Below are 23,922 nucleotides of genomic sequence, written 5' to 3'. Positions count from 1 at the left end.
ATTAAAACTATGCGACAGACCTGGAAGAAACACTGTACCAAGTCTTTCACTCGCATTACGAACCACATTAAAATCTCCAAACAGAATATAAAAGCTCGGATTAGCCACCATGAAAGCATTAATCGAATTCCAGAGAAGTAATTTACTAGCATCGTCTTGTGGAGCATAAATGTTTATAATAAAACATTTAATATGTAAGAAAACCCACTCTCCTTTGACAATAAGAGCATTATCCATACTCACAACACTTTCTTTCAAAAAAACTAATGGATCCCAAATTGATAAGATACCACCTGATCGACCTTGTACCAGAGAAGAAGCAAAATCGAATTGATAGTTTCCCCAAACTTGTATGACTCTCACCAAATCAATTTTTCTAAGATGAGTTTCTTGTAAAACTAAGAAATTAATACTATGCTTAATGCATAACCGAAGAATATCCTTCCTTTTCTCACAACCCAACCCACAAGAATTATATGACATTAAATTCATTTATTAATATCTTTGACACCCATTCGCTCAATCAATTTATCTAGATCTCCTTTGGTTCCTTCCACTTCATATCCAAGAATCTTCCCCATCTCAATCTGAGAAATCAAATTAGAAAATAACGAGGTTGCATTTATTTTCATGTTTACCAGATTGTTCCGATTTTTATAACTGTCATCGGAATAAGCTCTAACCGATGAGCAGCCGCGTTTAGAAAAGCCGTTTAAATTTTTAAACATACATCATTTAAAATCCAAATACAAAGTGTAATACAAAATCCAAATACACATTGTCCTACATAATAAAAAAGTATATCATTTAATGTGAACCATTTGAAAGTAACTGATTAGCAATCTGGAAAAGGGGCCAAAATTGCCAATTTTCCAAAAGTACCCGGAAGATCTCGCAAGCCTTCTATATATAGGCCCGAGGTTCGGACCCGAAGCAGCGAGAAGCAGACACGCGTCGCAGTCTGCGAGGTTCGGAGGCTAAGGCGGTGCGAGGCTCGGACCAGCTGCGAGCTTCGGATTGGTCAGCAGCCTCGGTTCGGACAGATGCTCGCTTCGGATTGGGCCTCCTCCTCGGTCGAATCAGAAGCCTACACGCGGGTCGGATCACGTGGGTTGCATGCGAGGATCACGTGGCTTCTTCGGACACCTGTGAGACACGCGTCGCTTCTCGGACGTGCCACGCAGCAGCTTCGGACACGTGGCCAGCTCCGAGCGAGGGTGACGTGGCAATCACTATTCATGCGATTTTTTCTCGAAAATTGTGCCAAATCTTGTAAAATCCATAACTTTCTCATACGAGCTCCGTTTTGGACGTTCTTTATATGCACGCGTAAAGAAAATTATGCTCTACAACTTTCGTTTAGACTTCGTCGGAAAATTTTGACTTTATGTTTATATTATTATTTTTAACAGACCGGGACAGGAAATCCGTTAAAAATTCGTAACTTCTTCATCCGACGTCCGTTTTCGTCAGACTTTTTACCGTTGTGCTACTAATGACGAGACCTTCAATTCTCGTTTAGGTCATGTCGGCTAAAAATCACTCGATCTAAAATTCGAGTTTTAGCTGTCTACTACTAAGCTGAAACTTCGAAAAATCATAACTTCCTCATACGAAGTCAGATTTGGGCGTTCTTTTTATCGAACTTCTCGGTTTAGCGAATACTACGTGTTTCATTTAGATCACTAAGGCTAAAAAATAGTTTATCAAAAAAGCTCACTTTTTACGACATTCGGCACCATGCCGGTTTGTCGCGAAACTTCGACAGGTCATAACTTCTTCATTATAACTCGGATTTCGGCATTCTTTATATATCCGTAATCCTTGTCACGACTACTACAACTTTCTCAATAAATATCGGCTTTATCTAATATTTATTTTCGACGCTCATTTTTAATCTTAATTAATTAAATCCTAATAATTAAGCATAAAACACATAAAACACATAATTTTCACATAATTCCTTTTCATTTCTCCAAAATGAGTCACAAAGGTTAACCTAGATTATCATGTCAATATTAATGCCTAGCCTAGAAACACGGGCATTACAATTCTCTCCCCCTTAGAATGATTTCGTCCCCGGAATCACACATCAGCAAACAAATACAGGTAGCGACTCATCATGTCACTCTCCGTTTTTTCCCATGTGAGATTTGGCCCATTCGTATGTTTCCAACGCACAAGCACTAAATCGACCATCTGGCGTCACAACTTCTTAGTCTTACGGTCAACGATTGTCTCAGGTTCTTCAATTAACCTCTTGTTTTCATCCAACCTTAATTTAGAAATGGGAATTATGTCGGGCAAATCTCCCGCGAACTTCCTCAGATAACACACATAAAAGGTGTTATGAATACCTTCCGGTTCTTCCGGTAATTCTAGCTTGTAAGCTTGATTCCCGATCCTCTGAAGAACTTTAAATGGTCCAATAAATCATGGACTCAACTTTCCCCTTCTACCAAATCTTATAAGTCCCTTCCATGGCGAGACTTTAAGTAAAACCCAATCTCCAACTTCGAATGATATAGGTTATCTTTTCTTGTCATCATAGCTCTTTTGACGATCTTGAGTTGCTAACATCCTTTACTTCAATTCGGCTTAAGTCAACTACTACATCGAACTTGGTTCTCTGAACCATGTAACAAACTCATCATAGTCGGACTCAATTTGATATGACCTCTAGGGTCGGAATAATAATCATCTTCTTACTCATTACCGAAACGAAGGTAATGAAGTACTCGAACAATAACGGAATCAATTTTTGGCTTCTTGGTAATCCTTGTGACTTTCCTTGATCCAAGTACGAGTCCTATGCTTCCGGTAGTATATGCCTCTACTACCATTCACACCTACTCCTACTCGTCCCAAGTATTGTCTCGCAGTTCTCCAAGTCACCATACAAGAATTTCACATAGTCATTCAATTCATCAGATGACAAAACCAGGGTTTATATTATTTCTTAAAATAATTACACAGAGGTTCGAGTTTACCCTATTCTACGCCTCTAATAGGCTACACCATAAGTTACTAACTGCATTTCTACTTTATATCTTGGCTTTGAGAATATAAGGTCCTTACTCCTGATCCTTTGTATTTCCATCTGCTTCATTAATGATCATTTGGAATGCCTTTGGTTTTGGTTTCAGTGGAACATTGGGCATTGCTGCCTCTTTCTTCTTTGGGCAGTCTTTCGAAATGTGCCCTTCCTCGTTACATCGATAGCACATCCTCTTGTTGGACGGACACTCGTTGGCATAATGCCTAGTCTTTCCACACTTGTAGCAGGTCACCTCTTCGCTACATTTCCCGAAGTGCTTCTTTTTGCACTTCTCGCACCATTTTGCTTCGCCTTCTCCTCCTCCAGCCTTCGAGAACTTTCTTTTCTCGTTGGACCCTGAAGTCTTTTCAAACTTTCTTTTCTCGCCAACTTCAACCTTGCTGGCGGCTCTCCCCTTAATCATATCTTCAACAGACTTGGCAGCCCAGATAGCTGCCTCCAAAGTAAGTGCCTGACGTACTGGCACCGCATACTCCCATGGAAGTCCCTTTGCGTACCTGTCAATTTTCGCCAGCTCATCTAGGACAATACGCAAAGCAAACTCCATTTTGTCTGTGAAGTTATTCGTATATTCATCAACGGTCATACTCCCCTTCTTCAACGTTAGAAATTGGTTTTCTAACTCAAGCACGTTTTGGGCCGAGCAGTACTTGCGCTTAAAGTGCACCAAGAACTCTGCTCAAGTCATTTGCAGTGGCTCATTAGGGATTAGGGTTTTCCCCAATGTATTCCACCAACGAGCAGCACTACCCCTGAACTGACCTACTGCAAAGGTAGTTTGTAACTTGCCTTGGCAATCACAAGTCATGAAAGCCAACTCCATTTCCGAGATCCAGTCCATTACTCCGACGGGATCTTCTTTTCCAGTGAAGGTCGATGGCTTGCAAGTCATAAAGTCCTTATACTTGCACCCATTTCTCTCCACTCTACCCTCGTGGTTATTTCTCCCAACCACAAGCGGTTCACTATGACTAACCGATCTGCTGTTGTTCCCTTCTTCAGATCGATCGTCATTTAATTCACGTTGTTCAACAGGAACTGAAGGTTCATCCCTGTTGTTCAGCAACATTTGCCTCAATTCCTCCCTTTGTTCAGCCAACATGGTCTGAATCATAGTTCGTACTCCAGCCATGGTGATGGGTTCTGGTGCAGCTCCTACTATAGGCACCTGTTCCACCACTTGGGGTTGAGGTTGCTGATTTCTATTTACATTTCCAGCTCCACTTCGGTTTCTTGCCATTATAATCTATATACCGAATAAGGCGAATTTAGGTCTTTATCCTTGTTAGACATGTCAATTCCCTTATCACTCTGAAACGTTTACATGTTAGTTCTAATCTCGTAATCATACGTTTAGAATCCTACACACATAAGGTTTCCAGATCCGGTCGGCAACAGACCATAGATCCGAACAAATAATGGCATATATGGAAAACATATAACATTTAGCACATAAGGGCATTTTAGGCATCTTTCCTAAAATAAACTAGTGCTCGTGTCTAAAATATGGTAGACACTCATCTCACAATCATCACTTAGCATTCTAAGTTTAAGTCTAGAAATCCTACAAATTCCTAATTCGCTTAAACTAATGCTCTGATACCAACTGTGACATCCCCTAATTTCTCGGCCAGAAAAGACCGATTTAATTTATGCTCTTTGAAATAAAATCAGAGAAATCTTTTTAAAAGATGTTGCGGAATTGGTCCCCAAAACAAAACATGATAAAAGTTTGTCAAAACCTTTCTTTAAGAAATATATAATCTCCTTTTTATATCAAAACCTCGGGATGTCATGTTCCGATACAGATCAAAAGCATAAACAAGACATTATAAACCTTACAACAGTCATTTATAACTACTGGCCTATAATCCAAAAATCACTCATCATCATCATCCGACTATGCTCGGGGTCCACTACCTGTAATATAAAAAGCTGAGTGGGTCAGGCTTGGAAGTCTGGTGAGCATATAGGGTTTTCAACCCATAATACATAATTTATTATGCTTAAACATCAATCAATCAACCAAATTAACCCTAATTACCCATTCCCGTTATCCTCACCTTACGTCCCTAAAACAACTATTACAAGGGACCTAGCCTAAGGATTTTCATTAGGGGTGACAACTTTGCTTTGGGGGTTCCTCAGCAATTATGCCAAATAAGGCAACCAATATGGTGACAACACTGCTTTCCTCAGCAATTTATGTCAAACAAGACAACCTAACACAAAACGACCAATAAGGTGACAACATTGCTTTCTTCAGCAATTTATGTCAAATAAGGCAAACACCGGGGTGACAACATTGCTTTTCCCTCAGCAATTTATGTCAAATAAAACAACCAATAATAGGTGACAACATTGCTTTCTTCAGCAATTTATGTCAAATAAGACCACCTGACATAAAACAATCAGTATGGTGACAACATTGCTTTCCCTCAGCAATTTATGTCAAATAAAACAAACACCTGGATGACAACATTGATTTCCCTCAACAATTTATGTCAAATAAAACAAACACCGGGGTGACAACATTGTTTTCCTTCAACAATTTATGTCAAATAGGCACGAAGTCACATCGTCGCCAAGGTTTATACAACAAGCACTAAGTCCATAGCTGCCAACATACTAAATCTGTAGCTACCAACGTACATCTATACTGTACTAAATTCATAGCTACCAACGTACATCTATACTGTACTTCTATCCCTCATACTTTATCTACCCATGTTTTACCCAACATATTTGAAGATAAAATATATATACATTTTAAATCATTTTAAACATGTATAAAACATTCATTCAACACCCATCTCGAATAAACAAACAACATATAAACACATAGCACGTATTTTATATAAAATACTTCATATCTATGTGTAAGATGAAAGTAACTACACACTCACCTGATTTAATGAAAATCGGGCAGCAATTCGTTTCCTAAAACCATCGTTTCTAATAAAACCGGGAGTTTTATTGAGAAACCGGGCTCTGCGAGGGTCGGGCTTCGAAACCGAAAAGATAAATTTTCCGGGCTTCACGGTCACTTCGTGGCGTATTCCGGGGGTTATAATCGATACCGGGGCTTCGGGGGATGTGAAAATAGCCAAAATATTGAAAAAGTGGCCAAAATTGCCAATTTTCCAAAAGTACCCGGAAGATCTCGCAAGCCTTCTATATGTAGGCCCGAGGTTCGGACCCGAAGCAGCGAGAAGCAGACACGCGTCGCAGTCTGCGAGGTTCGGAGGCTAAGGCGGTGCGAGGCTCGGACCAGCTGCGAGCTTCGGATTGGTCAGCAGCCTCGGTTCGGACAGATGCTCGCTTCGGATTGGGCCTCCTCCTCGGTCGAATCAAAAGCCTACACGCGGGTCGGATCACGTGGGTTGCATGCGAGGATCACGTGGCTTCTTCGGACACCTGTGCGACACGCGTCGCTTCTCGGACATGACACGTGGCCAGCTCCGAGCGAGGGTGACGTGGCAATCACTATTCATGCGATTTTTTCTCGAAAATTGTGCCAAATATTGTAAAATCCATAACTTTCTCATACGAGCTCCGTTTTGGACGTTCTTTATATGCACGCGTAGAGAAAATTATGATCTACAACTTTCGTTTAGACTTCGTCGGAAAATTTGGACTTTATTTTTATATTATTATTTTTAACAGACCGGGACAGGAAATCCGTTAAAAATTCGTAACTTCTTCATCCGACGTCCGTTTTCGTCATACTTTTTACCGTTGTGCTACTAATGACTAGACCTTCAATTCTCGTTTAGGTCATGTCGGCTAAAAATCACTTGATCTAAAATTCGAGTTTTAGCTGTCTACTGCTAAGCTGAAACTTCGAAAAATCATAACTTCCTCATACGAAGTCAGATTTGGGCGTTCTTTTTATCGAACTTCTCGGTTTAGCGAATACTACGTGTTTCATTTAGATCACTAAGGCTAAAAAATAGTTTATCAAAAACTCACTTTTTACGACATTCGGCACCGTGCCGGTTTGTCGAGAAACTTCGACATGTCATAACTTCTTCGTTATAACTCGGATTTCGGCATTCTTTATATATCCGTAATCCTTGTCACGACTACTAAAACTTTCTCAATAAATATCGGCTTTATCTAATATTTATTTTCGACGCTCATTTTTAATCTTAATTAATTAAATCCTAATAATTAAGCGTAAAACACATAAAACACATAATTTTCACATAATTCCTTTTCATTTCTCCAAAATGAGTCACAAAGGTTAACCTAGATTATCATGTCAATATTAATGCCTAGCCTAGAAACACGGGCATTACAGTTTACAAGTTCATAATGGGGTAATGCCAAAAATAACATGCATGCTCCCATGAAAGCTTAAAGTCTAGATTTTAAGAATCAAAAGCATGAAAAATTGAATTATAAATAAGGACAAAAAAGTAAAACCTCAATAGCACGTTGATGAATCAAGAACATAGAAATTGCATTAGAAAATATTGATTCTCGTGTTAAAATTGATTATTTAACTATAAAAGCAAACAGGCATATATCAATAAATGCATGTATAACTGAATTGTTTTAAATATATATTTCGTATGAGATTGCGATATACTAATATTTAATAAAAGTTTGTGCATCTTACGACCAGAATTTTTTAATCGCACGTTGATGAATCAAGAACATAGAAATTGAATTAGAAATAACATGCATGCTCGCTGTTGATGAATACAGAAAAATAAGAACAAAAAAATAAAATTGATACCTATTGATGTTGTTGCTGTTGATCACAATTGCTACTCTCTTGTTTTTTATCGCGACTGGAACTCTAGCTGCTTCGTCCGGGGGGGGGGGGGGGGGGGGGGTTATCGGAGGGAGAGGATGAAATCAAACCTCGATCGCAACTGTGGTAGGGCAACGTCGATTTTTGTTTTTTTTTCTCGGTCCATCAAATAAAATGCAAGGACCGAGTTAGGTGTTTTTTATGGACCGAGTCCACATATTGAACCGCGTCCATACATCTATAATCCCTATCAAACATGTCAATTGATATTAATGTAACATTTTTCCTACTATGCAATTTTCTCTTTTATTTAAATTAATTTAACATTTTCCCTACTATGGAATTTTCCTATGATGTTTTAAATTTAATTGAAATCCAATATTTTAATTTCTTTATTCTTTTTATTGAAAATGAAGGTGTAATGTGGTGGGCATATCTAGTTCAATATGGTGTGATTGTGATGATAAGTTAGCGTTTAGGTAGCAACATTTTCCAAAACCAAATTATAAAATTTAAATCAAACCGGTCCAAAACTGTTTGGGGAAAACCAAATTCAAACCGGATCAGATCATTGTCAAATCGCAAATGACATCATCTAAATCAGATCCAATCTATAGTTTTCCACATCTACGTCTAGAGGGTGCTATGACACATAAAGATGGATGAAAAGTATTGGTTATAGCTATATTATTTGTTGGTGTTGGTTGCATAAGGCCGTCCGGTATACCGGCAACGAAAATGTCTGTTGTCGACGTGGTCACAGACCACGACCGTGCACACTATCCCGCCAATTCGTGGTGGCTCGTGGTCGTGGTGATTTGTGGTGACAAGCACGGAGGCGGACAACCAATCCGTTTTTTCTTCACTCTTAGGCATCTCTCTCTCTCTCTCTTTCTCTCTCTCTTCCGGTCGTCGCATGTACCCCGATGTGGGTTCGTGGCTCGTGGTGTCTAACGTGGAGAGTATTACTGGTAGTGTAAAAAGATTCACTTTCATTATGACATCTAGAGTGTTAGTTTTTTTTTTTTAATCTTAATAACTCTTGTAACCAATCTCATATGTATTCAAATGTTTCGTAGAAGCTTGCGACGATTGATTGTTATAGACGATGCCCACCTCAAGGGAAATAGTTAGAAACTAGGAGTAGGTTCCGAGTGGGAAGTGAAAACAGTATCATATTTCCCAACCCGACCTGTCCCCATAAACTTTATAAACAAGCATGTTTTTCGATAATTGGTCGACTAAAATGGAAGAATATCAAAAGTTGACCATCAATATCAATTCCACAAAAATTCCTAAAACATGAATAGGATAAAAGTAGGTTGTTACTTGTTATTCACAAAGCTTGCTCTAGTCAAATGTTAGAAGAATATCAATACTTGACTTTTGATGCCCACCCATTTAAAGTTCTACTTCTACCTCCCCCTAATCCCATACTTAAGAGTTTAGAATGAAGATGGATACACAAGTGAGAACCATGAACAGAATGCCCGACCGTTAACAAAAAGCCTCAACCAGTAGTCGTCTCCAACCACCATAAGAATAATGTGGTGCGCAGCTATAGCCATAGCAACAATTGCAATACCCATGGCTTTCCTTGCAAGCTTCTCCATCTTTTTCCAGAATGTGGGTCCCACAGTCATTCCAGCAACCAATACAGCCATGGAGATATACAGAGCTACCAAGTCTGCATGGAGAAACACCCAATCACCAGCTGTCTTCCCAATGTTTGCAAGTCCTCCTGGAAACCATAAAAGACATATCACACTGTTGTACACCATGCCTCCAGCTATCATCGCCAAAGTATTCTGATTATCCATCCTGCTAATTAAACCATTCAACCATTATTAGTTCCCATATCTAAACCAAACATCATGTAACTTGGTGTTAGATGAAATGTAAACATAAATGACAAGTCAACAAAATTCAACTTTGATCCAACAAAGAAAAGATTCGTGACACTGTGATTAAATAATTTCATGAATCAAAGTTTCTGTAAATGTGGTAAGTGTAGATGAATTTGAAATTTCAACAAACATCAGTGCACTATGTGCTCCTAAAGTCCCACAACAATACAATCAATTTTCAACAAACTGGACACAAAAACTCACAATTCCCAAACGTCAGTATGGAATTAGAAGGATGAAATTGTACCTGATGATGCCCAAAAACTTTGTTGTAATCCAATGCGATCCTCAAGTGAGACTCAAACCTGCAAGAATTGAAAAGAAATGTAGGATTAAAACGTTAATCTAACAACGGATTTCAAAGAGTAAACCGGGGAATTGTTTTTCGGGATTTTTGTAGCAGAGAAGGGAACACACAGACACAGAGAGAGGTTTCAGTTGGTGGTGGTGATGGTGGTGGGACTGACTGATAGAAAGCATCTGGTGTTCTCCGGCGAGAAAGAGGGAGAGGGAGGGTTCGCACAGGAAGGCGGAATAGATGAGATTTTCAGCAAGTAGGGTTGTGGATGGCCAAACGGTGGGAGTTGGGATTTGGTTTTGTGAACCGGTGGTGGTATAGCTTGCCGGCGGCGGTGTAGGGATTGTGGTGAGAGATATGGAGTGAGACTGATGGTTGTGTTTAGGGTTTTACGGTGGTAGTGGTTTGTGGGTATCAGCGGCGCGTTGGGGCTGTGATGGTTCAGGTTAACAGCAAAAGGGTAAAGGGTTAGGGGGAAAAGAGAGAGTGGCGGCGGACGGCGGTGGGTGGTCTTACCGGTAACAGAAGAGGAGAAGAAGGTTCGAGAAGGAGTGGGAGAGATGAAGACGAGAGTATACGTACCTTCAAAAACCTTGCCTATAATATACTGTTGTAGCAAAAGAGGGAGAAAGAATGGCAGTTTTGTAGTGAAGATTGAAGAAGGAGAATTGTTATTTTCTGGAATTAATGTACGGAAATAGCAAAAAAATTATATATATACAATTTCTTCTGCCTTTTTTTTTCTCTTCGAAATCATTCGTTGATACTTCTTTTTAAAATCCATCTTCTCGGTTATTAAACTTGGGTTATTTGGAATTGTTGTAAGTAACTTACTCCAAAATTAAATCGATAATAAACTTATCTATAACCTAGTTGATAATAAACTTATCTATAACCTAGTTATCTCAATAGAAGTTCAGGATCAAAAATCAAGACCCTGTGTACTTATAATTTTATACATCGTGTGTTAAGTTGTTTTAGATCAGCATTTGGGGACCATGATATTTGTTTTTAGAAGGTAAAAGGTATGCTATTGTCAACTAAAAAAATTCAGACACATAAAATAATAATTATTAACATAGAAAACGTAATTCTACTTCTTAACGATCCTAAATGACTGAAAAAACATCATATGTTAGTGAAGCAATGTGTTTTGATTGTTGGTCTAGTCCAACCCTACCATGAAAATTTTGGTATGTTACAACATCAAAAGCAAGTACGTCTAATTACCAAAATCATTATTTCTAATGACATCATCATTGATACCATCATCACACTTTAAATCAGAATGAAAATCACCAAAGATTTTTGCATATGCATTTAGTTTGTCACGAAATTTAGGAAGATGATAGTCGGCTCGACAAGGAGATATCATAGGAACATTTATGAATAGCTATCGCCAAATTGACAATTGGAATTCATATAACCCTATTTGCATGTTTCTCGACCTTTTCCCAGAATCTGGGTTCCACCCTCCTTCAAACAATCAATAAAACCATAGAGAATATGGGTTCCACCCTCCTTCAAACAATCAATAAAACCATAGTTTGTCATGAGATTTAGGCAGGTGGGTGTTGGCTCGACGAGGACATAACATAGGATCATTTATGAATAGCTATCGCCACATAGACAATTGGAATACGTATAACCTTATTTGCATGCTTCTCGACCTTTTCCCAGGGTTCCACACTCTTTCCAACAATCAATACAACCATGGAGTCTGTATGAATGAACAACTGATCACCATTACCCTTGCCAATGTTTGTGTTATATCTATAGTTTCCAAAGGCTTGTGGGAGAACCAAAATGAATCTCAACAATGTTCCCAACAAATAGATCGACATCATCAATACCTTCTAGCAAACCACAAAAGGTAGGACAATTTGGTTTATCATTCGTATATTAGTTTGTACAGGTATCGTCTACCATATGTAGGTCAAATGAAACAATAAGATACTTAAGAATAAGGGAAGACCTTAAGAGTTCGAGACTCTTGAGCCTGATTCATGGGCCCTCCCTAAATGTTGCTAAGGTCAGACGGTATCGTATGCGGGAAGGCCGTGGGAAGAGTCCCGCAGTGCGGAACACCGCACCGTCGGTGCGGGGAAGGGGGCGCGGGGAGGAGGGTGGGGGTGGGGATGCCGCGTTCTCACTCCTCTTCCTATTGGTTGTTTAATTTTTTTTTTCTTTTTTTTTTCCTTTTTTGATTCAACGACTATATAACCGTTAATATATATATATATATATATATATATATATATATATATATATATATAATTTTTTTATTCTTTTATCACACTATAAATACCACAACATCCAACCATTTTTTTAACTCATACCTTCTTATTCTCTCCAAAAAATATTAATCCAAATGTCATCATCTTCATTATCCGATTCGACGGCTCTAGAGGAGGCTAAGTTTATCGGTTCCGTCATGGCGAAAACGGTTGCATACTTTCAAAACCGACTAAGCGAAACATCACGTGCACGATCTAAACCAAGAAAGTCGCGGTTGCATAGAAAGCGCGAAGCCGGATACGATCGTCTTATAGAAGATTACTGTGCAGATGACGTCATCTACGCTGTAAAGTTTCGACGTCGATTCCGGATGAGGAAGGAACTATTCTTACGTATTGTTGGCGATTTGGAAGGTCGCTTACCATATTTCCAATGGAAAATGGATGCGAGACAGATAAAAGGTTTCTCTCCAATTCAAAAATGCACGGCTGCAATTCGTCAGTTAGCATACGGCATGGGCGCAGACAGATGAGACGAGTATTTTAGGATGTCAGAGCGTACCGTGCGGGAGTGTGTGTACAAGTTCTGCAAAGCGATCTGTTTGGTTTATGGGCAACGATATTTGCAGAAACCAACTATGAACGATATCCACCAATTGTACACGGTGCATGAAGGCAAGCATGGATTCCCTGGAATGCTTGGTAGTATCGATTGCATGCATTGGGGTTGGTCATTATGCCCCAACGCATGGCGTGGTCAGTACATGAGAGGCGACCACAAAGAGCCGACGATCGTTCTAGAGGCTATCGCATCACATGATCTTTGGATATGGCATGCATTCTTTGGTCCAGTTGGTGCAAATAATGACATCAATGTGCTAGACCAGTCGCTGGTATTCAACGATATCTACCTTGGAAAGTCGCACGATGTACCTTTTCAAGCAAATAGGATAGCATATAAGTGTGGATACTATCTTACTGACGGTATATATCATTCCTTTTCTGTTTTTGTGAAATCGTTTGCATGTCCTAACGACCCGAAAAGGAAAAAGTTTAAAGATGCACAAGAGTCAGCTAGGAAGGATGTGGAGCGAACATTTGGTGTACTTAAGAGACGTTGGCAAGTACTAGCAGTCGGGGCAAGATCATATGAAGTGAAAAGGTTACAACACGTAATGTATGCATGTATCATATTGCATAATATGATTCTTGAAGACGAAGGAAGAACGATATGTCAGTACAACGAAAATGAATTTTTGCCAAATGTCGAAGGAGTAGCCGTTGGTACACAAGAGTATAGGGCGAATAGAAGAGAAGTACACAATCACGACATTCATCACGCCCTTCGTGCTGATTTGGTGGAGCACATTTATAAGGCTCATATTCAGCCCCCGATAGAGTTTTCTCACGATGATTTGTTTGACGAATCAGACGAGGATTCTGATATGTTCGTCGAGAGCGAAGATTCCGATGATGAAAGTGACGTTCGGGAGAATGATGAAGACGATGAGGTCGATGACGAGGATGATGATTCTGAGTGACGTATTTTGGTTTTTTTAAAATTAGGATTCTATGTTGTGGTTTGTTTGATTTTTTGTTTGCGTTTTTTTTTTTTTTTTAGTTTTCTACTTATTTAAATATTAGGTTTAATGTAAATTTTATTTTAATTAATGAAATGCTTTTTATTTTTAATTAAATTTTATGTTTATTATTAATTTAAAAATTATAAATCATAAAAAAGAATTAATTTTATTTAAAAAAAAAACAAAATAGTGAGGGAAGCTTCCCACCCATTCCTTGGGTTTGGGTGAGGGAAAGGAAAGTGAGAGAAATGGTGGTGTGACCCACAAAAAGTGAGGTAAACTCCCCACCCATACCCTCCGGTCTAAGGTCATTTGCTACCTCCTTCAAAAGAATGAAGATATCACTATTGAGCACTCATCTCGACTTTCCATCCAAAGATTTGTTTCTTCCCTCGTCTCTGTGTTATGTGTTGTTTGTGTTGCTTATGTTTCTTTAAATTTATGTTCTCTTTATGAGCTTGTTTGGCCTCGTTTTTTTGTTGTTTTATGTAGTTGATTTTGCTGATGGGTATTTTACTTTTCATAACAAATTTAGTCCTAGAAAACTATTTAACATATGGGTATTTTACTTTTCATAGGTGGGGGGATCCAATAGTTATTGTATTAATTTTTTTCTATTACTAAAATTTAATAGAGAAGCCGTCTTCCATTATAAGAGATGATGAGATGAAATTTTTTATAAATCGGGTTATATGAATATCCTGAATTTTTCTAAAACTCACGTTGGACTAGTTAAGGGACTTTTTAATACTTTCACATATTTGGGCCTTTATAATATTTTAAGCGTTTCTAATCCTTCCACGTTGGACTACTGAATATAAATATCACGTCTCTTTTTAAATAGATTGTGGTACGAAACTAAACTAAATTCCAAACATACGGTAGTACAAATATGACTTAATTAAATCACACTAAGATAACATTTCATTTAGTATAATCCCAAACGAAGCTTGAACAATATAAAACATGAAATATTTAAGTAATTACAAATTGATTGAAACACAAGAGCAGGAACCAAGCACAGTTTATAAAAATATATAAACCATGAAATATTAATACGATTTTTATATGACACCAAGAAAAAAATATCAATGTTAGTTATAGAAAATGAGTGCTTAAAATTACTTTTGTTTTTTAAATTAGAAATTCAAGTATATCTAAAACTATCCAACCCAACCCAAAACCCAAAGAGTAATTCAGTTTGGGTATCCATTATTTTTCCAAACAAAGAGTAACCGATTAACCCGGCCCAAAAAAAGAAAAAAAAAACAAACAAACAAACAAACACCTCTATCTATATAATATAATAGGAAGTAGATTTGTAACTTACTCGTACTTTTACTAATAAATTTTATCCTTGAATAAAATAAATTACTTTTTAAAGTATGAATATTTTATATAATATAGAAAAATAAAATAACGTTTTTGTCGAGATTTAAACACAATTTTATACATTGAAAAATATTTGCCAATTACAAATTAGATTAGGTTAAAAACAATTACAAGGTAAATAGGATTTAATGGTAAATATGTTATCAAATGATTAAATAGTTTTCTATGACTAAATTTGAAACTTTTGAATAATATGTTACACGCAGTGACGCAGGCCAATTATCCGTCACCTAGATGCATGGTAGCCATGCACTCAGTCAAATTTAAGAAAAATCCGTTTAAACTGTCAAAATTTAAAGAATATAAAAAAAAAGTCAATAATAACAATAAAAAACAAGATTGATCGGAATCTAATATACTAATATACTAATACCTAATAATAACATGCTTCTCTCTTCTCTCATCTCTCTTCCCTCTCACATCTGTCTCTATCTATATCTCTCTCATCGTATTAGTGTTACATAAATACATGAATATGACCTTTTATGGTTATTTACTTAATATTGATGATATTTTTTTTATAGATAAATTATTTTATAATTTAGGTCCTTGATTAATCCCTATCTAGGCAGATTAGTCCCTATAACCTACTTGACCGATTGACTAGTACAACCTTGATTAACGAAGTCATGTACCACACATTCTCACAACCAATATGAAGAAGTAAAATCATTGTGTCTTGACAAAAATATACTATCAACAGAAAACAACAATTAATAATACTTTCCACTCTTGTTAAAAACTTGTGTTGACAAAAATATTGTTATCCATGATTTTAGTTGACTAAAATGGAAGCAAATCAAAAACTGAATGTCATTTCCAGCAACAAGTAGGTTGTGAATTATTCACACAATTTGGTCTAGTCAAATGTTCAAACTTCAAACAAAAAACTCAATAGCAATAGTAGAAGAACATTAAACATACCTCTTAATCATCATCAATCATACTTGATTCTTTACTGCAGACAATCCACCCTTCTCTACTTGGTCTGTTTTACCTCTTTTGACCACATCCAGAAGCTTACATGCATGAAAACCATTCCCAATGCTTGTCCAGAAAACAGCAAACCTCATCCAATAGGGTTTGTCACTTACCACCATAACACATATTTGATGAACTGCTATCAACTCAATGATTGCTTTTACACGTGTTGCCTTGTTTGCATGCTCCTCAAGCTTTTTCCAGGTTGTGGGTCCCACACTCATTTCAACAATCTTAACAGCCATGGAGATATATTGGGAAGTTAGGGCAGGTATGATGAACAACAAGAACTCATTAGTCATGCGAATGTTTGCAAGTCCTGATAGATCGCACTTATGTAAAATATGAATCCAGGGGTCATCGCAGTAGTTCCCATCCTGGTTTAAGAATTGAAGTTTCAACTGTTACTTCCATGAAAATCTGAGTGAAGCATAAAAGATAGTAAGACACTAATCAGGAACACAAAAGATGATGACATAGAAGAAGCTGCTGCCTTGAAAGATGAGTCATAAATGGTGAAACTGAGAATGATTGATCTATGTGGACAAAGTTATTCCATATCTGTGCAGATGTTAGTAAAACCCTAAATGTGAGCAGTACTCTGTTGCAGATTGAAGGAAATTGAGATCTGATTTTATAAAATCAACAAACAGATAACTAAACATGTACGCCTAAATAGCAATTCATTGTTCAGCACATCAATGATAGAGAAACGACAACAGGAAACAAGAAGATCGAATTGAAACAAGGAACGATGTAATGTGTATAATGTGATCTGTACTCTGTAGCAGAACAGATGAAATTGAGGTCCGATTTTATGAAATCAACAAACATGTAATTAAACATTCAAACATAGAAATCAATTCACCGTTCAGCACATATTTGAAAGAGAAACAAAAACATGAAACGAGAAGATCGAATTGAAAAAAGGAATGATGTGATGTGAATAATAATAATAATAATACCTGGTAAGCTGATGAGTGAATACCTCTTGTGGAGGAGTAGGCGATGGACGATTACAGCAGATACGGTGCCTGCAAACCTTCAAAGTGTGCAACAAGTGAACAACGATATCTGAAGAGTGAAGATGAAAGAAGAGAGAATTATGTTGCCAGGTTTCTACATCGTGTTCATGTTCGCAGCATTTTCATGGAAAATAAAGAACATAAAGATGGAAGTGACGATTCCATACCTATTCGATAGCGACGAGAGCAGAGAGAGACGATGCCGACTGTGTGTTCGCGGTGAAGCTTCTTCTTACTGACCCGTAGGGGTACGGCGGTTTTTTCCGGGTTTACCGTTAAACCATAAACATAATATGAACAAGAATTAAAATCAAGAAGAGTAAACTTACAAGGAAGGTTACGAGGGGAGAAGCAACCGAATTGTAGCAGCTTTTTTTTTTTTTTTATGTATAAGGGATATAATATGAAGTGTTTGAAAGAACTAGGAACATAAGAGATAGGCTAAGAGAATCGGAAAGAAAGTATTTAGAGAGACATGAGAGAATTAATAACAACAAAAATTTTATTCGTATGAGATTTCGATGATTTTTACAATCGTTTACAACCCTTTAAATAGGCAAAGGGTAGCGTAAGAATTACAATTCAATAGACAGACACTTGAAAATACATAAAGTAGAAAATGACTTGCACACCTACATAAAGTAGAAAACGATTGCACACCTACATAAAATAGAAAATAATGATTCTAAACGACAACTCTAATAATTCTATATAACAATTATAATTTCATAAATTGCCCTTGAACTTGTCATGTCTTGTCTTATTTTCACAAATGGCCCTTAAATTTGCTCAAACTTATCACTTTGTACCTTTTGCTAAAAAATCATCACTTGCTAAAAGTCTCGATGAGTACTGTCAATAGAAATCGGTGATCCTGGTTCTGTGTCAATCTGTTCTTCACTGTTCATGATATCTTCTAGTCTCAATAGTGTATCTCCTTCACCGCTGAATGGCAAGAGCATATGCCAATTTTGATGAGACCAAATTTGTAAGTAGTGTCCTTCTGCTAGGAGTTTATAATTTTCCCAACGAAAATTTGCAGGTAGTGAAGGTGTTTTTTGAGCTGTGCATATATCTTCATTTGAAAGATTCTGTAGAATTCCAAAATCTATTTCTTGTTTGCATGATAACTTTTTAAGATAGCCATGTTGTACTGTTCTTTGGGTGATGAAGATCCTTTTTCTAGCAGGTCTGTATGTATGTTCATCCGCTGCTGGAAAAGAAGAAAAAATTTTGCACCCAATAATTGGACTGATGCTGTGAGAGGCGATGTTTCCGGCTGTTAAAATAAAATTTTCTCCTAATTTATTAAGAAGATTTTTTGTGCTGCTATTGAGGCAGAATTCTAAGTAATCTATCATTCCATTGTGATAAAAGTTAATTATCTGTTCTTCTGGCATGTCTGTAGTTTTTAGGTTTATCTGTAACAGGAGTATGGGAGTCTCTTCACCTTCATCATTCAATCTTTGGATTACTGTAACTCCTTTATAATTGATTTCTTGAAAAGCAATCTGTACAATCTTCTGCTGTAATTCATATAGAATTGCTGGAAATTCTATACAAATTTTTTGAGACACCATTTGCTCAAATTCTTTAAACTGATCAAGTACTGGTCTCAACGTTTGTCTCCAAGGGAGATCCAAAATGCGAGCTTTAAAACATTCATAGTTTCTGTATATTGCTGTTTTTAATTTTTCATCTTTTTTCTCATTTCTTTGTATAAGCTGTACATTTTTTGCTTCAAGAATTTTTATTTTTTGTTTCAAAATATTATTTTCAATCTGGCTTTGTATATACCGTGTATCTTTTCCAGATTGCATAAGTTGTTGTTGTAACTTAGCAATAATTTCTTCTTGAGCTTTAATCATTTGCTCTGCACTAGTTTTTGCTATTTCTGAAAATGTTTTCACCTGTTCGGGTTCTATGAAAAAACTGTTTAACCCAAAATGTTCTCGAGCAATATTCATAGCTTCCTGGAAGCTACAACATCCCTTGTAAAGGGGATTTTGACACTCTATATATTTTATGACTGTTGCCCAATTATTAAAAATCCCAACTTTAGTGCCCCTGATGATAACATAATGCGTAAACTTCTTTATTTGTTTTTCAGGGGTCAGTGATGACTGTTTATGAAAGTAAAAACTTAAAGCATTGAGGATTTGAACTTTGAATGATGAAGCCTGTGGAACTGTCTGAATATGCCATAAGTTGTCTAGCAAACATTGTTGGTCTTCTGTCAAGTTTACTCCAATCATGGGCCTAAACTTTTTACGTTCATCGAAGCAAATTGGTAAAGTGCAGTTACCAAATGCTATAACGACTTCTCTGTTCTATGTATATTGTGTATTTTTTGAAGGTCCTGTCCAATAATATGCATGTTGAGTATTTTGAGATTGTGGTCTAGATCCTTGCAAGAGGTTATTATGTGTAGCACTTGCTATTTCCATATATTGTGTGGGTTTATGTAGATATTCTGTTTTTATTGCTGAATCCAATAATTTTTCTGTTGATGTTGTGTTTCTATCTTCTTCTGAAGAAATGCTCATGGAAGAGGAACTCCTTTTTTGCTGTGTAGGCTGTATTAATTTGTTCTTTCCTTTGTTTCGACTATCCATCTGCAGAAAATAATCTGTTAATATTTCTGGATAGCATATCAGCTATTCCATTATTTTCTCCCTTTATGTGTTCAAAATTTATTTTATATCCACTTCCTTGTATTGTATTTTGTAAATTAATCCATCGTGTTCTATTTATTTTCTTACTTTGATCATTTTTAATAAAACGAACTATAGCTTCACAATCTGTTCTAACTGTAAATTCTTTATGTAAAAATATCTTAAATTTTTCTAAAGCATTTATTAAAGCTTGTATTTCGTAGTCTATAGAAGTCCAGTTCATTCCTGTCTTATTAAAGCTTCCACTAGCATATGAGCATATTTTTTCTGTATCTTTTGGGCTATATTTATCGGGTTTACAAAGGAGAACGGCTCCCCATCCTTCTTTGCATCCATCAACTTCTATTATTATGTAATCAGTAACTAATGGTAATTCTAATGATTTAATATTTTTAACTGCTTCTTTAATTACTTTAACTAATTTAATGTCTTCTTGGTTGAAATGTCTTTGTCCATTTTTTGTTGTTTTACTATATAATGGTCCTACTAACTTTGAAAGATTAGGAATAAACTTTCGTGCATAATTAACCAATCCTAAAAAAGCTTGTATCTGTTTTAGACTTTCAAACTTTTCTGGGAATTCTAAAATTTTTGTCGATATATGACTTTGTAATTCAATTTTTCCATTTCCTATTTCTAAACCAAGAAATGATATTTTTCTTCTAAACAATTCCATTTTTCTTTTAGAAATAACAATACCATTCTTTTTTATTTCTTCAAATATTTTCTGTAAATGCTTCTCATGTTCCTGTACTGTTTCACTGGCAACCAAAATATCATCAATATATACTAAGCAAAAATCATATTTTAGAAAAATACTGTCCATAAACCTTTGAAATATAGATGGAGCATTTTTAAGCCCAAAGCTTAAAACATTCCATTCATATTGTCCTTCAGAACATGTAAATGTTGTCCATGGTTTAAAGTGTTCTTCAAGCTGTAACTGATTATATCCAGATTTTAAATCAAATTTGCTAAAAACCTTTTTCTTTTGTATCAAGTTTATTAAAGAGTCTTTATTAGGGATATTGTAACCATCATCTTCTGTATTATCATTTAGTCTTTTATAATTATAAACTATTCGAGCTTTTCCTCTTTTTATTTCAGAATGATTTCTTACTATAAAAGCTGCTGACCTATGTGGACTTTCCGATTTTCTAATTAATCTCTGTTCTATCATTTCTGGTATTTGTTTTTTAAATTCTTCTTTATCTAAAGGACTATATTCTATATTTGCTGTTCTTATTGTAATATCAGGATTTTTTAATTTAAATTTAAAAATATAGTTAACTTTTGATTTTGTAATATCTTCTCATATGAGTCCAATTTTCTCTAAGTGTAAAATTATAGGATGATTCATATTTTTGGTTATATCTTTCTCTTTTTCTAACGCATGTGTTAAAAATTCTGTTAATAGCTTAATTGTTTCATTTTCAACATTTGTCTTGATTTGATTATGTTTTAAAAAGTCTAGTTTACCTTGTCCACCACGCTTTTGCGCAAACTCTGATGTATTGGTATATTTAAGTGTTGGAAAACTATATATATGTTTACTAAGTGTGATAAAATTACGTGTTAATGTGATAGCGCCATTTAAGGCAAAAATAAAATTTAATCCGAGAATAAAATCATTAGATTTTACATATTCTGGATTGATATTAACATGTGGGATATCATATTTCATACTATAGTTGCCTGCAAAGTCTAAAAATTGAATACCTGTTGGTTCTAAGTAATGTGTGATAGTTATTAATCTGTGTTCGATTGTTCTTGTCATTAGTTTATATGATAACTCTTTATGATATGGTTTTGGTGCTAGATAATAAGATATAACACTCTTAGTTGCTCCTGTATCTACTAATGCTGTTAAATCTAAAAATTTATTATTATCTAACCATAATCTACATTGTAGGTTTATCATGTTGGGTGATCCATCAGTTTGTATTAATGTAGGTTCATTTGTTATTTGAGACATTTGGTTTATTTCATTTACTTCGTTTTCCTCAATATTGATCTTTTTCTTTTTATCTAACACATCTTCTAAAATACTTACTTTATTTTCTAAAGTTTGTATTTTTAATTTATGTAATTCGGCTATTATTTCTAATTTTTCTATCTTTTCCGATTGTAATCCGATTTTTACTCCTTTATTTTCTTTTTCTGTTTTTTCTTTATTTATTTCTAAATTATATAACTTTTTAAGGCATATGTAACAGATTTCTGTAAAACATATATTACATTGTGATCTTTTTTCTATACTAGGGTAATATCCACAATTATAACATTTTATATAGTTATTTCCTCGTTTATTTATCCAATTATGTTGACATTCTTCTTGTTCTGTATTTACGTATGTATATGTTATTTTGGTTAAATGTTTATCATTATCACTATCACTATATATACTGTATATTGATTCATTATCAGAATTATCAGAATTTAGAGGTTCTATATTATATTCTCCTATTTGTTCTATTAAATTGCTTTTTTCTATATTCTTATTTTTATTTGGGCATTTATTAGCTAAATGTTTAACATCACCACAGATAAAACATTTACAATTTCTTGTTTGTGGCCTTTTTACATATTTATTTTTATAGTATGGTTTATTCCCCTTTTTATATGATGTGCTTTTTCGTAGTTTCTTTTTTCTTTCATAGTGTCCATATGCTTGAGGTGTATAAATTGCTGATTTACAAAAGGCATAAGCATTTTTCTTTAATTGTTCTTGTAAAGCTACTTCTTTACACTTATCTTCTAATATAGCGAATGTATATGTGATCCTAGGTCCTATTCCTAGGTTTTTCTGTTCTCCATATTGTTGTTTCCATGTTTCATGTATATATCTTCCTAAATCTCCTGGAAGTTTTATAAAATATTTATCACATAAATTATCATCCATTGCTTGCCCAGTTTGTGATAATAATCTAGTAAAATCTAATGTGAATTCATTAATATATTTCATATCTGCTATACTTAATTGTTCAAGATTTCTAATAGCTGTATCTTGTATTAATGTATTATTTTTTGCAGGATCTACCCCTAAAGTTAATGTTCTTATTTGACTAGTAAAATTATATGGGTTATCACCTAAGGCTTTTAATTTATTAATTTCATCTGGATCTTGTGCTTTTTTACTTTGCCAAATACCCAAAGCTATTGGACCTAATGTTGTTTCTAAATAAGCAAACATGTCAATACTATCTTTTTTATTAGTTTCCCACATTCTAACAACTACTTGTTCCCATGACAAAATTTCATCCATCCAAAGTTGTGGTTTTTGTTTTTCTAATAATAACATGCTTCCACTATATATATTTCCAATTGGTAATCGGCTACCTTTTCCTTTATAACTAGATTCTCCGTTATATGTAACTGTTGGTTGTGACCATATTTCTCGTCCTATACTATCTTCTGTACTAGTGCCTGGTTCACTCCATTCCATTTTAGGTCTTTTTCTGATATTTGTCATATATGTATCATTATTCATAAAGCCTTGTTCTTTTTTATAAAAATCTGATAACATAGTTTTTCCTTGAGATATATTTTCTACTAATGGTAAATTATAGTATTCCTGTAATTTATTATAACTTTCTTCGTATGTTAATCCTAAATCTGTTATGCATTCTATAATCATATCATCTACCTCGTCTTGTATATTTAATTCTGTAAATTTTCTATTGATAATATGTTCAATAGTTTTATTAATTTCTTCTGTTTTAAAACTTGTATATGTTTCTTCTTCTATATAATCTATAATACTTAAATCATAATCTATATGTTCTTCTTTTTCAAATTCGCTAAATCCTAATTTCATCGGTTCACTTTCTTTTTCATTATCTGTATCATATATTGGTTCAGTATCGTATTCTATATTCATAAAGCTATACTCTGTATTTTCCTCCTCGTCACTTTGTTTTACTGTTTCTTTTTTAAAGTTTATAAATCTAAGACTTTGTATACCATCACTTCCTTCATATATATAACTTTTCTTTGGAATTAAA

The 23,922-nt window shown here is 35.4% G+C and overlaps 2 long non-coding RNA genes across 3 annotated transcripts; both read right to left on the bottom strand.

The window, feature by feature from the left end:
• Window positions 1-9,127: 9,127 nt before the first annotated feature.
• On the bottom strand, window positions 9,128-10,721 carry LOC145138166 (uncharacterized). The gene is made up of 3 exons (XR_013721356.1): window positions 10,608-10,721; window positions 9,975-10,032; window positions 9,128-9,641 (listed from the first exon to the last, which is right to left on the bottom strand). It is a non-coding gene; the product is annotated as an uncharacterized LOC145138166 (long non-coding RNA).
• A 5,307-nt stretch (window positions 10,722-16,028) lies between these two features.
• LOC145138524 (uncharacterized) lies at window positions 16,029-17,746 on the bottom strand. 2 transcript variants are annotated; one of them, XR_013721572.1, is made up of 3 exons: window positions 17,411-17,746; window positions 17,184-17,292; window positions 16,029-16,595 (listed from the first exon to the last, which is right to left on the bottom strand). It is a non-coding gene; the product is annotated as an uncharacterized LOC145138524 (long non-coding RNA). The 2 variants fall into 2 exon arrangements; XR_013721571.1 differs by lacking the exon at window positions 17,411-17,746 and having other exon boundaries at window positions 17,184-17,403.
• Between the last annotated feature and the right edge of the window lie 6,176 nt (window positions 17,747-23,922).

This window comes from Lactuca virosa, chromosome 9, assembly GCF_052849685.1.
Source record: "Lactuca virosa cultivar CGN04683 chromosome 9, Lactuca_virosa_CGN04683_v6, whole genome shotgun sequence".
In the NCBI taxonomy this organism is placed as follows: Eukaryota; Viridiplantae; Streptophyta; class Magnoliopsida; order Asterales; family Asteraceae; genus Lactuca; species Lactuca virosa.
Note: the sequence above shows the minus strand (reverse complement) of the source record. Positions and strands in the feature narration are given on the sequence as shown.